Source organism: Heterocephalus glaber, unplaced genomic scaffold (assembly GCF_053883595.1).
Source record: "Heterocephalus glaber isolate CG9 unplaced genomic scaffold, H.glaber_assembly_v1.0 deba00001442, whole genome shotgun sequence".
In the NCBI taxonomy this organism is placed as follows: domain Eukaryota; kingdom Metazoa; phylum Chordata; class Mammalia; order Rodentia; family Bathyergidae; genus Heterocephalus; species Heterocephalus glaber.
Window position 1 is genome coordinate 51,214,624 of NW_028258296.1, and position 16,436 is coordinate 51,231,059.

The following is a 16,436-nucleotide window of genomic DNA, read 5'->3' on the forward strand; positions in this document are numbered from 1 at the left end:
ACATAGTGAGTTCAATGCCAAACTGAACTACATAGCAAGACCCTGTCTCAAACAAACAAACAGACAAACAAACAAACTAGTCAGAAGTTATAATTTAAAAAATTTTTGGTAGTTTGGTGAATTAAATAATTCTACCTTGTTTACATGTATGTGTCTTTTTACTAGCAAGGCTGAAGTTTAAAAAAAATGTTATAGAATTTGCATTTATTCTGCTCTGATTTATCTAAGTCCTTTGTTAAAATTTTATGTTCTATGCTATAACTCCTGTGCTCTGGCCTCACCAGTATGTGACTGCAAAATAGTCTTATTTATTTTGATACCAAATTATCACTTTGAATCACTATATTTCAAGTAAATAAAAAATGTGCTACTTTCCTGGGGTTTCTCTTCCAGAGCTACTGCACTCCCCCGTTATTTGAATGCCTACTGTCCTCATCACTTGGCGCCCCCTGCTGGAAGAGCAGGAACTTGCATCACTGCAAACCAGAGCGGGCGCGTGCTCTCTGTGGCCATGGGAACTTCCCCACAGTCCCTTAACGGCTCCAACCTCTGATCTCCTCAGCCTCTCACACCATCCGGGTGTCCCGGATGGTGGTCACTGCTGTACAAGATAACCACGGCAAAGCCCTGCAGGCCTGGAGAGATGGTCCTCAGCCGGGCACTTCTGTCTGGCTTTTCCAGGACCCTCTTACTTTCACTGCATTTAGGGCAGCAATTGCCCAGAACATGGGTCCTCAAGACACGACTGTCCCATACTGGACAAGCCCCATACCTCAATAAATTAATAGATCCAAAGGCATAGGGGAGAACCTAGTGCCCATGGTGTGTTGGGGAAGATGATGTTGAATTACTCGTGATGGTGTGCTAAGCCCAGCCCTTACTGAGCTGATTGGTTCTATTCCACAAAGCCACCAACATTTTGGGCATTGTATGTTGCTATTTCAAATCATTACTTTTTGTTTGTCCAAGTATTATGATTTCCGAATGTTGCTACTGCTGGAGAAGGAGCAGGGGAATGGACAGGCTCAGCAGGCTCCATTCTAGCATCTTTAACCTGGCTTGAAGACAGTATACAAATCAGAAAAGAAGAACAAAAGGAGCCAAGAACATTTCTGCAGGACCAGGGTACTTTTCCTTGCTTTCCAGTGGCTGCCACTGAACACCCAGTTTTCCCATTCCCGGAACCCCCACCACCCTCTTGTTCCCAATGCTTTCATTGATATTTTTAGCAGAGTTGAGTTACGAAAACCATCTCCTTGGTGATTTTTTATACTTGCTACAAATAGAAGTGTAGATTAGACTTTCAAATATGGATCAAACTATCTTCTCACCTCATTGACCTTGCAATGGAAGCCCTCTTTTGGAATGGGAAAGTTTGACAAAGGGGAAAGCGATTTCAAAGGCTGCAAAATCACTGCCTGAGGTTAGTCTCTGGAGCCAGTGTGAATCCTGGCAGTATTTCCTCTCCTGGATCTGCTCACATTACTTAACGCCCTGCCACAGGTGATGTTAATCACACCTATCCCGCAGGGCCGTGGTAAGGACTGCCTGCAGGAGGGAGTGTACTGTGCTTAGGATGGTCCCTGGCGATCACAATTTGGGTTCTATTCTTTATTCTTACATTCCCAGGGTCTGACAAAATGCCTGGCCCCAGGAGGGCCAATACATTCTTGTTGGTAATGTTGCTATTATCTCCACTGACTGAGTCACGCTTTGTGAAATCCTGGTGAAGACTTTCCAAGGCAGACGCCTCTGCCCTCACGGAAAAGTACAAAAGCCCAAATAGGTGCTCAAGAACTACTTCCACATTGCAGGCTTAGACTCAGCACAGAACAAGCTTCATAAGTTTCAGCCTTATCTCATAATAGCAAGGCCTTAATGTGATTATGGGAATCCTGATGCTTTTCAAGTGATGTCTAAATTTACAACTTCATTAAGATTTGTATCTTTTTTTCTCTTAAAGGTGAAAACCAAAAATCCGAGGGATGGAGTGTTCATGAGAAACTCCCCTCTCTGTGAGCGTGTACCTGCAGAGGGTCTGAGTTAGTGGAAATGATGGAGATATTCCAACACGTGCCCACTGGGCACCTTGCTTCATTCAGAACTGAGTTGCAGTTGGCCTCCGTGCAGTTATGTTTCTATTTGACTCTGAAATGAATGGGAGTCAACCAATATGTTGCAAGAGATTCACAATTATACTTCTAAACCACTGTTAGGAACTCACTTCTAACTCTGACTAAAGGGTAGGTTTTCTGTCCTATTTAAAATGGTTTACCATTTTTAAACCCAGGAGCAGGACTCTGATTAAAAGACAAGGTAGACAGTGACACTATCTGTCCTGTCTTTCTTCCCTCATGGCCCCTGGCCTGTGGTCTGGAACTAAATTTAAGCACTCAGTACATTTGATCCTTGACTTACTCTCTCTTTTCACTTGGTTCATATGTAATTGCTACCAAGGTCTCCAGGCATAGACAATGGAGGAGATGATAAAGGAACAGAAGAGAGCAGCAGGCCAATCTGCAGCAAGACTGTGGCCTTAGGATTAAGGACACTGCCTGTGGTTCCAACAGGATGTGCAGCCTTCAGAGAGATTGCAAAGCCGTTTCCTATGTTGCAGCCACACTTGGTTCATTGTGCTCTGCTGTGGTCTGAATGTCCAAATTCACACACTGAAAGCTAATCTCCAACGTGGTGTTAGTGAGAAGTGGAGACTTTAGAGTGCCTGGGTCATGAGGGCAGGTCTGTGATGGAACTGGTGGCTTTGTAAAGGAGGGCACTTCTCCGCCCACCTCCCTGTCACCACCCAAGGACACAGCCGGCAGCCGCTGTCCCTGAAGCAAACAGTGAGCCTCTCCAGACAGCAAGCCTGCTGGTACCTCCATCCTGGATGTTCCAACTCAAGAGACATGACCAATACATTCTGCTGTTTATGGATTAACCAGTCTAAAGTATTCTTGTTATAGTTGCCCAGATAAACTAAGACAGGCTGCTGTAACAAAATACCATGCACCGGTAGCTTATAAAAACAGAAATGTATTGCTTACAGTCCCAGGGCCTGGGAAGTCCAAGACCAGGTGCTGCTAGATTTGGCATCTAATCAAGGCCCCTTCCTCACAGAGGATGCCTTCAAGCTGTGTCACCACCTAGAGGGGGTGAGTAAACTTTCCTTATAAGCCTGTCTATGAGAGGGGAGCTCTCTTTGCCTAACCACCTGCCAAAGGCCCCACCTACAAAAAAACCACTTGGGGATTAAGCTTCATCATATGAATTTCAGGGGGTCACGGCCCTAGAAACTAGCACATTGAATTCACATCTTATGTTCCTCGTTAGACACTGAGACTATTGTATCGGAGAGCGTTACTAAGCGTCTTCCATCAGCTGTATCCCCTGCACCTTGGAGGGAGCAGATCCTTGGGAAAGCAATGCTCGCTGACCATGTTAAAGGGTGGATGAAAGAATCCGTTCCTTAAATAAAGGAGAAACGAGAGCACACTGCCCCATCTTCTCTTCCTCTTCTTCCCCAGCCTGTCACACCTGGGTGTGTCACTGTTGCTGGCCACCAGCCTATTCTGCCCTGGCTGCTGAGCCCAGCTGTCAGTTCCTGATTGAGGTTCCCACGTGCCAGGGATCTCAGGCCTCTCTGGTGGGTGTAGAGGTCATGTTTTCAGGTGTTGCTTCAGAAGTCAGCACTGGCACCCCCATAGTCTTCCTCTCCTTCTCCCCTGTGTCTTCTGCATGTCTTCTTGGCTGCCTGTCAGCAGCCTGGGCACACAGTTAGTTCCCCTGCTCCACACTGAGCCAGGCCCAAGCTTTCACTCCCCTGAGGATGAAGTCTCGTCCCCACACCCGTGCTCCTCCCCTTTGTCCACCCAGTGGAAACCCAGGGTGCAAGACTCGCCATGGGTGTGTCCCCCAAAGCTGATGTGGTGGAAACGTAATTCCCAGAGCAACAGAGTTGAGAGGTGAAGCGATACGGGTCTAATGAGGGCTCTGCTCTTTTGAACTGATGTCTTTATCAACAAAGTGAGTCATCCCAAGAGGGTTTTTATAAAAGTGAATTTAACCCCTTCTAGCGCTCTCTTGCCATGCTATGCTTTCTGCCATTCTAGTGTGCAACAAGAAGGCCCTGACCAGATGCAGCTCCTGCTCTTGGATGTATCAGCCTCCAGAACCATGAGCCAAGTGAGTTTCTGTTCATTACAAATTACTCGGCCTCCAGTATTCTGTTATGACAGCAGAAAACAGACCGAGAGAGGACCAGTCTACAGGTATAGAACCTACTCTTACATCCAGCTTGCTGTGCCTCCAAATCCCCTGATCCTCATTCAAAAGCAAGGGACAGGCCAGGGTTCCCACATCCTGTTCTGTTGCCAACGGGGCCTGCACTCCTGCCCTGCTGCCCCTGTACACTCAGACCTCTGGCTGCCACCTGCCGTCTGCCTGCCCCTGAAGAATGACACCTGTAGCATCTCAGCTCCAGCTGCTCCTTCTCCCTAACGGAAACTCTGAGTCTGCGCACTGGTTGTGTCCACACTCGCCCCACCCTTCAGGCAATGTGGCTCCTACTTACCTCCTTGTCCCTGAACAGTCCTCTCCTGTGGTCAGGCCATTTCCCCAACCAGGTGCCAGGCCGTGGCCTCCTCCCTGCCCCGTCCCATGCTCCTCTACTCACCCATCCTGACTCAGCCTCAGCTTCTGTGTTTGATGATGCTGCAGGTGAGATCCCAGGGCACCCCAGAGATTAGGCCCAGTGAGTATGGCCTAATGCATTAACATGTGAATTAGAGGTTGGAATTTTAGGGGTTTGTCCACTTACATAATCTGAGGCCCCTGTGCATTCATTCATGGGATAAATTCGTATAGATTTGATGGGGGTTGTACAAAGGAACAAGAAACCCTGAGGGACCTCTCCTATGGAAGTACATGGGCCTCTGCTTGGCTCTGTTCGGTTCAATGTTTTCATTAGTGGCCACATTGTATAGACCTAATAAAAGTGCTAGGGAGGATATGATTATCGAATTGTAAACAACAGAATAGAAGAATTATTCATATCCCTCAGAATCCACTAATTCTGAGGTGCACATTTTAATGTCTAAAATCAGATGTATCATACAATCAGTTGCATGTCATAAAGATAGTTTGCTTGAGAGTTGAGGATTTAGTTCAGTGGCACCGCGCCTGCCTCGCAAGCACAAGGTCATGAGTTCGATCCCCGTTACTAATAAAAAGATAGTTTGCTTGGCAATATTATTTCTTCTTTGTGGTGGTTATTTGTGTGTGTGTTTGCAGGGATTAAACTCATGTACTTCACACTGAGCTACACCCTCAGCCCCTTTTGATTTTTTATTTTGAGACAGGATCTCACTAAGTTGTTGTTAAATTTCCTGGGAAGGACTCAAACTTGCAATCTCCCTGCCTCAGCCTCTGAGACTTGAGGCACCAAGTGCACCTTGCAATTAAAGGAGTCTTCTGTTTGATGAATGTGGTATATTGTTTGATGTAACCCAAACCAAAGACTATCAACAAGATAGAATAAATGGGAGAGACTTTAACAAGATGGAATTTTGTGGTGATAAGCAATATAGTCCTGCACTTAAGTTCAAAAAAATCAACCGCACAAGTAAAAGATGAAGATAAGCTGGCTTAAACTCAGTTCCTGTCACGGTGGCAGGAATAGGGTTGAGCAGACAGCTAACACAAGTCAATAGCAATGTTGCTGTCCAACGACCTAATTCAATTGTAGACTGTGTAACAGAAATACAGTGCTCCCATACTGGCAGAAATATTTCCCTGTCATTTTCTTTGGTCAGATGGAGTTGAACTACTTTACTGCCACATGTTAAGAAATGGGAGCATTGCTTTTATTGAAATTGTACTTCAGAGTTAAGATCGAGCTCTACAATAAGAGATGACTTTATAAGAAATGAATTCAGTAAATGTGATGTTAAATTTATCATAAGAAAATTGTTGGATGCATGCTTCTCTGGAAAAATCCAGGGGAAATTTTTCTTTCATTTCCAGGTCTAGGACAGCTGTTTGTTCTTCTGGAGACTGCATTGTATAAATGTCCATATTTCCCTTTTTTGCCTTGGCTGACAGAAAGTTCAAAAGGCAAATTTGGGACACACCTGGTCAAGTTTAGAGATCTGTGGACATGGACATATGTTTAGTCAGTACACCTACCTTGGGTCAATATTTCCCACATCTCTTTTCTCTTCACTAATATTTCCCCCATTACTTTTATTATCCTACTGTGTCAATTTATGCTATTGCAAGCTCCTTTAAGTCTTTTTTGAATACACTGAGACTGTGAAAGAATAGACACCAACATAACTAAGTGGAAAGTGGATGCATATTCAGAGGAGAGCAACTGGGAAGAGAAGTGATGATGAAATTGCTCCCGAGAGATTTGGCTATGGGAACTTGAACTATTTGGAAAACAGAAGACCCATTGGGAAATTAGAACAATCTTACAAATGTTTACAGGCCTACTTTACTAGGAAGATATTGAATTTATTCTGTGTGACTCTCAGTAAAATCAGTGAAGGTTAGAAAGTATTTTTTCTTGATATAAAAGAAAAGCTGGTTCAAGATTCAAGCTCCCCCAAATGAGGGTGAAGCCTCGTGAGAACACAGGCTCCCTATTTCCGGAGGTGCTCCACGTGAAGCTGGGTGACCATCTGTCAGGCATGTGAAAAGTGGGATTCCTGATGCATCTCGGAAGTCCGCTCCGCCTGTGACTCAGCATTCTGTGAAACGGAAACTGGGGTGAGGGAAGAAGACACCTGCTGAAGGAAGAGGGGAGGGTGTCAGGAACCTTGCCCTTGTGGGGTGTGATTCAGGGAGAGTTGCTGCTTCCAGGGAGGGGACTTTCTTCTAAGCACCCCACCCCCGCCGAGGCTGAAAACAGCACAAAGAGAAATCTGGAACACAAATGTGAACACTGAGAAGCACAAGCCTCCAACCAGCCCTCCTGTTCTCTGCAGTCCTCTCGATCCGGGGACAAGTATGTGGCAGTCTTGGTTTCCCGGGGATCCTTCATATTCTCTTTCCATGGTGCAGATTCCACCCTCCACTCTGATTGGCCAACAGTGACCTCATTGTCTGCTCACTTGCTTAGACAATCCCGCCTGCCCTCTGCGCCAGCTTCCCTTCTTTCCCAGTTTCTCTGACTCCAAAGTGACAGAGTCCTTCCCTGGCTGTGTGCTCCCGCCCTCCAAGTTCACAACTCCTCATTGTCCTCAACCTGATCTCCTAGGGCTTTCAGTTGCTTCTTTCTGACATCATTAGCCATGCAGATTTATGCAGCAGCACTTCTCTCTGTCCTTTATCATCTTCCCCGCTGCGTCAACATTCAACGTTTCCCTTTCTTTCCACTCTGCTTTTAGCAGATCTTAATCCCAACTGCCTCAAACACACTCACAGTGTGGTGGAACAGCTGGATGTGGGGAGCACAGGACACTCCCAAGGACACATGGATCTGATGGAGGGGACAGAAAAGCACCGGAGCCCCAGGCCCAGCTGCTGAGGATTTGGTTAAGAGTAGGAGAGGAAGAGTAAGCAGGCCCACCAGCCCCAGCTAAAAACAGACCTGGCCTCCTGAGACTGTCCCTTGGGTGAGGGCCCTCTTCCTGTCTCTCCATTCCTACCATCTTAACAAGCAGGCCATACCACCACACGGTGGCTTCCTTCTCCATCGAGGTGGCTCAGAATGTTCATCTTTGTTGGATTTTGAGGCACAAAGAAGAGGAGGAGGAAGGAGCCCACAGCGTGATCTGTCCCCTCTGCACCCACCTCTGAGGGTGTCCAGGCCCCAGCCAGCAGGCTCTATGGGCTTTGAAATAGTTTACAAGCTGAGAGCTCAGAAGGGTGGAACTCAGCCAAGGCCATAAACTTTGTTCAAAGTGCTGTTTATGGTTTCTGGTGAAGGGCAGGCATGACTTCCTGGACCTGGGCCTGCCCGTTTGTTACAGAGCTGTCCCACCGAGGCTCTGTGCAGCCCTCTCTCACAGGCAGGTGGGCGGGCATGAGTGGGGTGGAGCTGCAGACCAAAGGTGAGCAGATCTGGACCCTGGGGTCCTCATGCTCCAGTGGTTCACACACCCTTGTCATCGTGAGTGTCGCACACCTAAGCCTTTAAACACTCAGATCTTCCCATGCCCAGATCTTGACACAGCCACACTCTGGCACACTGAGATACCCAGCTCCTCGCACATCTGGGCCCTTGCACACTGGAGCCTCACACACTCAGCACCTGGGTTCTCACACATTAGGCGCTCACACACCCAGGATTTCACACATCTGGGGTTCTCACACGCTCAGACCCTGGAACACCCAGATCCTCACACACCCAGGTTCCTACACGTGGAGCTGTCAGACACACACAGACGACAAGGAATCACAAAGCAGGCACATAAATCCTATCAGAGGTGGACCTTCAGGAAAGGGTGAAGGGCCTTCCCTGCCCCTGTCCCCGGTTGTTTACTGGGGAAATGATATGCAAATGAACTTAAGAGCAGTCTTGTGGGAAAAATACCACAAAATATTAAGTCCATTGGGCAGGAAGAGGTATTTGCATGTGTGAATACATCTACCCAGCAGTCCCCAACATTTCCCGCACCAGGGACCAGTTTCATGGAAGACAGTTTTTCTATAGCAGGGGGTGAGGTGGGAGCGGGTAGGGGTGGTTTTGAGGTGATTCAAAGGGGCAGGCAACTTAGATCCCGCTCTGTGCCCAGTAGGACTTGTGTTCTGGTGAGAATCTAATGCAGGCAGAGTTCAGGATTATGTGAGTGGCAGGAGCAGCTGTAAATACAGACGAGGCTTTGTTCACTTGTCTGCCGCTTAGCTCGTGCTGTACAGCCTGCCTCCTAACAGTCCACAGACTGGTAGTGGGCTGTGGCCCAGGGCCTGGGCACTCCTGGATATGCTCCAAATGTAAGTGCTGTGCCAGCAGGTATCTAAATAAAATCGTAACATTTCTATTTAAAAACAAGTTAGGGAACCTATCTTAGTCCCCTTTACCTATGAGAAAGCTGCTTCCACCCTAAATTCACTCCCATGTATTCCCCAGATGTCCCTTAACCCTGCCAGTCTTCCCTGGTTGGCACAGCCACTGGGGCCAGCTGCTGCTTCCAGCCACTGGTGGCTCCATCACAAGTCCCCTCAACCAGCCCCTGGAACCACTTTCTCCGAACCTGTACCTCAAGCTGGACACAGCCCCTTCCCTTCGTTCCCAACCATGACAGCAAAGATCAGGCTGTTAACATTCAACTAAATCCTTACGAAAGCCCGGGTTAAGGGGATTACAGCACATTCCTAAAGATAACAAACCTCAGTCAAGTAGAGAGGAACACAGAATTCATAAGCAACCTCAGTAGATGCCACCAGAGCCTCAGCTTATCACCTAACCTTTCTCTCCTTGCATCTGAGGCCGAATTCACATGCAGCCTACACAGAGTCCCTCACTCCAGCACCCCTGCAAAAGCCTGGGTTCCACCTCTTACACTACAGGGAAAGGAAGCTCATTCTCCTCATCCAGCTCCAGCCTCATTTCCCGTCTCAGGCATTATCTCCTCCCAGCAATCGGCAGTGGGGTGGTTCCCTCATTTTAGGACCATAGATCCTCTTATACCCAGATCCTCACAGGTCCTGGCCTGGTCGTCCAAGATCCTGGCTTTGGGCTCCTCCATCTGTTCACCTTTAATAACCTTTTCCTTCCATTCCATTCTTAGTCACCTCACACCTTGTCGCCACCATGAATAGAATGAGCTCTGGAAGTTCCCTTTCCAAATTTTAACCAACCCATGAAAAGTAATGGAAGGACCTTAAAGGAAAGAAATAGATGCTGCATAACTCTAACTATATGGTTCTCTGGAAAAGACAAAACTTTGGAGAGAGTTAAAGGGTCAGTGGTTGCCAGGGATTTGGGAAAGGGAGGGATGAATAGGGCGGCAAGATTATTTTGTGTGACATCACAACAATGGTGGATGCCTGTCATTATACATTGGTCAAGACCCACAGAACACACAACACTGAGAGTGAACCCTAATGTAGACTGTGGACTTTGAGTGAGAGCAATGTGTCAGCGTAGGTCCTCAGTGATAACAAATGCACCACTCTGATGGGCTAAGATGACACCGGTGGAAATTGTGCACATGTAGGGCAGGGGCTAGATGGAAAAAAGTCTTAGAAAGAATCCCAACTAACTTCCTATCCTTCTAGTTCACTTTTGGCTGTGATACTTTGATTACATTAAGACAAGTCTTGCCTTATTCTTTATTCTTCAGTAGCCTCTCCTATCTTCACTGCACTTCCCATCTAGCTGACTCCAAGTCCACCTGATAAACACAAAAGTATCTCTTGCAGATACTTTCCATCCTCTGCTTCTTTCTCTCTCAGAAAAAAAACCCTACCTGACAACCTAGGTAACTGCTTTCCTGCCTCATTGTCCAGTATTTCTACAGATAATATTTCTAGAAAAAATTTTCACCAGCTGACCTATGCATTTTGATGTGATGACCACAAGCCAAACAGGGCTGCTCAGTGTTGTCCTGCACACCTACTGTTTCCCAGCCTCTGGACGTGAGTGGCCCGTATCTTCTTGTTCTCACCCAGATTTTCAGCATTTTCCACCACCACACCCTTCTCAGCTGGTGAGCTCATTGCATACTTTATGGAGAAAATAGATGCATTGAGGTAGGAATGCACTTATCTTCCCATCACTAAATCTAACATTCCTGCATTTTCAACAACCTCTTCTTCAAGGCAGGTAAGTGGGTTGAAATTTCCTTCCCTAATCAGAGACAAGCCCTGGTTTGAGATCTAGACCTCATCCTCTCCCTCTCCATCTCATGGACGTGGGTCCTCCAGAGATCACTGACACTTCAGCCACCAAGAAAGATGCTCACCATCAGTAGCCATCAGAGAGATGCTCATCAAAACCACAAGTTGCCACATCAAACCTACCAGATGACTCTAACTGAAAAGGCAGATAACACAAAAGAAGAAACTGAAGCCCTCCTTCACTGCTGATGGGAATGTAAAATGGTGCCACTGTTTTGGAAAACAGTTTGGCAGTTCCTCAACACAAATTAAACACAGGGCAAGGCCCTGGGTTCAATCCACAGCACTGAAAAAAAATTTAAACATAGGGTTACCATATGAGCCAGCAATTCCTAGCTATCTAGCCAAGAGAAATGAAAACCTGTGTCCACTCAGGAACTGTAAATGGAGGTATAGAACACATATTTATTCAAAATAGTCAAAAAACAGAAACAACCTGAATATAATTAAATTGATGACTGAAAAAACAAAAATGATCTATCTAGGTAATTAATATTATTTTGAAATAACAGAAATGAACTAATACATGCCACAGCATGAACTTTGATAATTAAGCAAAATGAAAGAAGCCATACAGTAAATCTATAGAAACAGGAAGTGATCAAGGGTTGCTTTGCGATGAGGTCTTTGAGAAAGACGTGGAGAGAGTAGTAATGGGTATGCAGTTTCTTTCTGAGATGATGAGATGTCCTAAGATTAATTGTAGTGATGGCTGTGCAATTATCTGAATAAACTAAAATCTATACATCTGTGCACTTTAACTGAGTGAATTGTATGGCATTAAATTATATCTCAATAAAACTGTTATTTTAAAAAAAACAGAATTCTCCTTTGACCCTTCATTCTTGTCTATCTGCTACCCAATGCTTTGTTCTCTTTCATAGTCAAACTTTTTGAGAGTTGTTTTTTATCTGCTGTCTCTACTTTTCTTACTTTCATTCATCACTTGTCATAGCATCATTTATTATTCTGTTGTTATAAATTAGTCTTTATTTATTTGGGGACCACAGATGCAGAGCTGAGTTACTCATACTTTTCATCTTATACTATGTTGGGGGTTTTTTTGTGTTTTTTTTGGTACTGGGGATTGAACTCGGGTCCTTCCGCTTGTGAGGCAGGCGGCAGAACCACTGAGCTAAATCCCCGGCCCTCATCTTATGCTATGAACAAGGTGCCTCGTGTTTTCTTTTCTCCTCTTCATTCCTGATCACAACTATTGTTTACTTCCCCACCACATAGACACCCATTCCAACATATTTTGCCTAAGTTCCTGATTATGCATTGTTTTTGGAAAACAATGCATCACATCTGTGTGTTTCCAGCACACACAAATGATACAGTGTTATATCAGCCTCAGACAGTGTGCCTAGCCAGGGTACAGGCTGGAGTCCCAGTCTGCCAGTTACTCACCACTTTAAAGTTGGCATGTAAGGTGCAGTTTCCATTCCAGATGTAATAATGAGGACACATTCAAAAACCATACATAAGAATTTATTATGAGTTTTCTGTGTGCCTGGCACTGCTCCAGGCACCAGGGGTACAGACAAAAATCCCTGCCCTCACAAAGCTTATCTACAATTGCTGTAAAAGCCAGGCGTCATGATGCACTCCTGTGATCTCAGCACTGGAAAGGCTGAGGCAGGAGGATCACTGTGAGTTTGAGGCCAGCCTGGGCTACACAGTGAGTTCAAGGCCAGCCTGAACTATGTAGTGAGACACTTTCTCAAACAAAACAAAACAAATTGCTCAACGAATGAAATAAATTAGAAAATCCTATTGGCATTTTGTTTTATTCTATTTTTGACTCTTTCACTCATTATAGTTTGAAACATCCATGTATGTTTGGATATATATCCCCACCTTCCCATTAAGGCTGGTAATGTCCCATAGTTTGCATCCACCATGTTCTACTTGCTTATTCTCTAGTGATAGAAACCTGGGTTGAATGAGAAGAAAATACAGAAACAAGAGTATTTACAATAAAAGGCAGGCAAAACATTACAGGCAAAGAGGTACAAAGGAGTCAGTCTTTAGAACTGATATTTCAAATAATAAACACAACAGACGTTTAAAGAAAATAGACAAAGTCATCAATGTTACCAAGCTTTTGTCTATCTGTTCATGATGGAAAAAGATCATTTGTACTTTTCATATGATCAACCTACCCACCAATGTCCTTACAAGTCTTCAGACATCAGCATTGCAAACGGCAGGGGCAGGGTTGTATTTCTTAGTCCAGCAGGCACCTATGGTGTATACTTAAAGCTTTCATTTATTTGAGTGAACAGAATTAGATAACACCATCATCCATCATAGCTGTTATTGCTGTTTATCTCAGCATCCAAAATGTCCTGTCCCGAGATGGTGGGATGTGATGTATGCATTCATAATGGCCTCGAGACAAAGGATCATGTGGCTTCCATAGTTGCTTCCAATTTGCGCCCCAGTAGTGCGATGTGCACTGCGAAGCACGTCTCCTCATAAACCTGTGGACGAGCTTCTCAGTAAAATTGCTCAGGAGCAGGAATTCTGGGGCATAGAATAAATGATATTAGTAATATAATTTATATAGTATTTAAATATATTAAGTATCCAGTAATAAGTTGAAAAGGTGGCAGCAGAAATACATCAGAATATATGTTGTGAAAGAAAATGGAATATATGCTCCAATAAAAAAAGATTAGTGTTTGGAATATAGCTCAGTGGTAAAATGCTTGCTTAGCATGCATGAAACCCTGGGTTTGATCACCAGGCTGATTAAAAGAAAAGCTCAAAGAAACAAAGATTATCAGATTGGTTGTACTAAAGTATTTTGGATACATCACTTAACTAAGGCTAGATAAAGGAAAATATGTAAATATCATATTACAAGCTGCAAAATGTATCCTTCATAAAGATGAAAAATTCAATCATTAGGAAGATAAAAAATTTTGAGTTTTCATCCATCTATAGCCTCAAAGTGTATAATGCAACAACTGACAAATATAAAACAAGAAATAATCAAACAATAATAGTTGAAGTTGTTTTTAAATTTTGTTTTATTGATATATTTTAGGTATACAATATAAAGACATTAATCATTGGAAATTTGCACCTTTATGTAATCTCTCTTGGTTATTATATTTCCCCCCTTCCCTGCCCTCCCTTCAACCTCTCCAACCCTCCCTATTTACAAAGACTTTGTTTCTATTTTTTCATTTTCTCATATTAATTCCATTCCTTTCTTTCCTTTCCCCTACCCCTCCCACTTCCCCTTCCCCTTTGCCCCTTTTCTTCCTATTTAACATGATCTATTATAGCTTTTAGTCCTTATTTACACTTTCAGTTTCTCACACTAGGGAAACTATTTGGTATTTACACATGTGTGTCCTATTTATTTCACTTAAGAGTATGGCCTCAATGTGCATCCATTTAACTATAAATGTCTCTAATTTCTCATTTTTAATGGCTGAGTAGTACTCCATTTTATGAAAAAAACACATTTTCTTTATCCAGTCTCCAGGTGATGGGCACTTGGGCTGCTTCCAAGTTTTAGCTACTACAAACTGTGCTGCTATGAACATGGGGGCACATATATCACTGTGGTATGATTCTTTTAATTCTTTGGGATGATACCAGGCAGGAGAATAGCTGGGTCAAATGGGACTTCCAGTCCTAGTTCTTTGAGGTGTCTCCATACCGATTTCCACAGTGGATGCACCAGTCAACACTGCCACCAGCAGTGGAGCAGTGTTCCTCTTTCCCCACAGCCCCAGCAGCATTTGTTATTGGTTGATTTCATGATAGCAGCTATTCTTTCTGGGGTGAGGTGGAATCTCAGCATTGTTTTCATTTGCATCTCTTGAATGACCAGTGATGTTGAACATTTTTTCATACAATTATTTGCCATTTCTACTTCTTTGTTTCAGAAATGTCTGTTTATTTCAGATGCTCATTTTTGGACTGGTCTTTAAATTTGGGAGGTCTGATTTTTTAAGTTCTTTATAGATTCTAGATAGTAGACCTTTGTCTGAGGGACAGCAGATGAAAATTCTTTCCCACATTGTGGGTTGTCTCTTCACACTGCTGGTGGTTTCTCTTGCTGTCCAGAAGCTTTTTAGTAAGAAGAGATCCCACTTGTTGATTGTTTGTGCTGTTCACAGGCAACTGAGATTTTGTTCATAAAATCTTTTCCTACACCAATGTCTACTACCTAACCATTTAGATTTCAGTTTAGTGCATGGTGAGAGATAAAGATCTAGTTTTAATCTTTGGCAAGTTGAACACCAATTTTTCCAGCACCATTTATTAAAGAGGCTATCTTTCCTCCACTGAGGGTGTTTGGCTCCCTTGTCAAAGATGAGGTGGTTGAGTGCGTCTGGAGTTGTTTCTGCATCTTCTAGTCTATTCCACTGGTCCTCCAATCTGTTTCTTTGCAAGTACCATGCTGTTTTTATCACAGTAGCTTTGTAGTATAGTTTCAAGCGGGGGTTGTAATAGCCCCTGCCATGTCTCTGTTACTGAGAATTACTTTGGCTATTCTTGTTCTAAATAAATTTTTGGATTGTTTTCTCAAGGTCTATGAAGTATGCTGCTGGGATTTCAATTGGGATTGCACTGAATCTATATAGCAGTTTTGCAAGTATGGCCATTTTCACTATGTTGATCCTTCCTACCCAGGAGCAAGGGATGTCTTTCCATTTTCTGATATCATCTTCAATCTCTCTTTAGAGTGTGCTATAGTTTTCAGAGAAGAGGTCTTTGATTTCTTTTGTTAGGTTGATTCCTAGGTATTTCAGTTTTTTTGGATGCTATCGTGAAGGAATTGTTTGCCCTATTTCTTTCTCAGTTAGTCTGTTGTTTGTGTAGAGGAAAGCTATTGATTTTTGTGTGTTGACCTTGTATCCAGCTACTCTACTGAATTTGGTTATTAAATCTAGAAGACTTTTGGTGGAGTTCTTGGGGTCTTCTATATAGAGTATCATGTTATCTGCAAATAATGACAATTTGACTTCTTCATTTCCTATCTTTATTCCTTTTATTTCTTTCTCTTGTCTAATTGCTTCATATAATGTTTCCAAAACTATATTGAACAGGAGTGGTGATAGTGGACATCTTTTTCTAGTTCCTGATTTTAGTGTGAAGAATTTCAATTTTTGACCATTTAGTATGACATTGGCTGATGGTTTTTCACAGATGGCTGTTATCAAATTGAAGTAGAAACCGTCTACTCCAATTTTTTGTAGGGTTTTTATCATAAATGCATGTTGGATTTTGTCAAATGCTTTTTCTGCATCTATTGAGATGATTATATGATTTTTGTCCTTGGCACTAATGATATAGAGTAATACAATTATTGATTTGGATATGTGGAATCATCCCTGCATCCCTGGGATGAATCCCATTTGGTCAGGGTGTATGATCTTCTTGATGATCTTCTGCATTCTGTTTGCCAGTGTCTTATTAAGGATTTTTGCATTTTTGTTTATTAGTGAGATTGGCCTATAGTTCTCATTTTCAGTTGGGCCTTTCTCTTCTTTGGGGATCAAGGTGATGCTTGCTTCCAGGAATGAATTCAGGAGTATTGCTTCCCTTTCAATTTCATTGAAGAG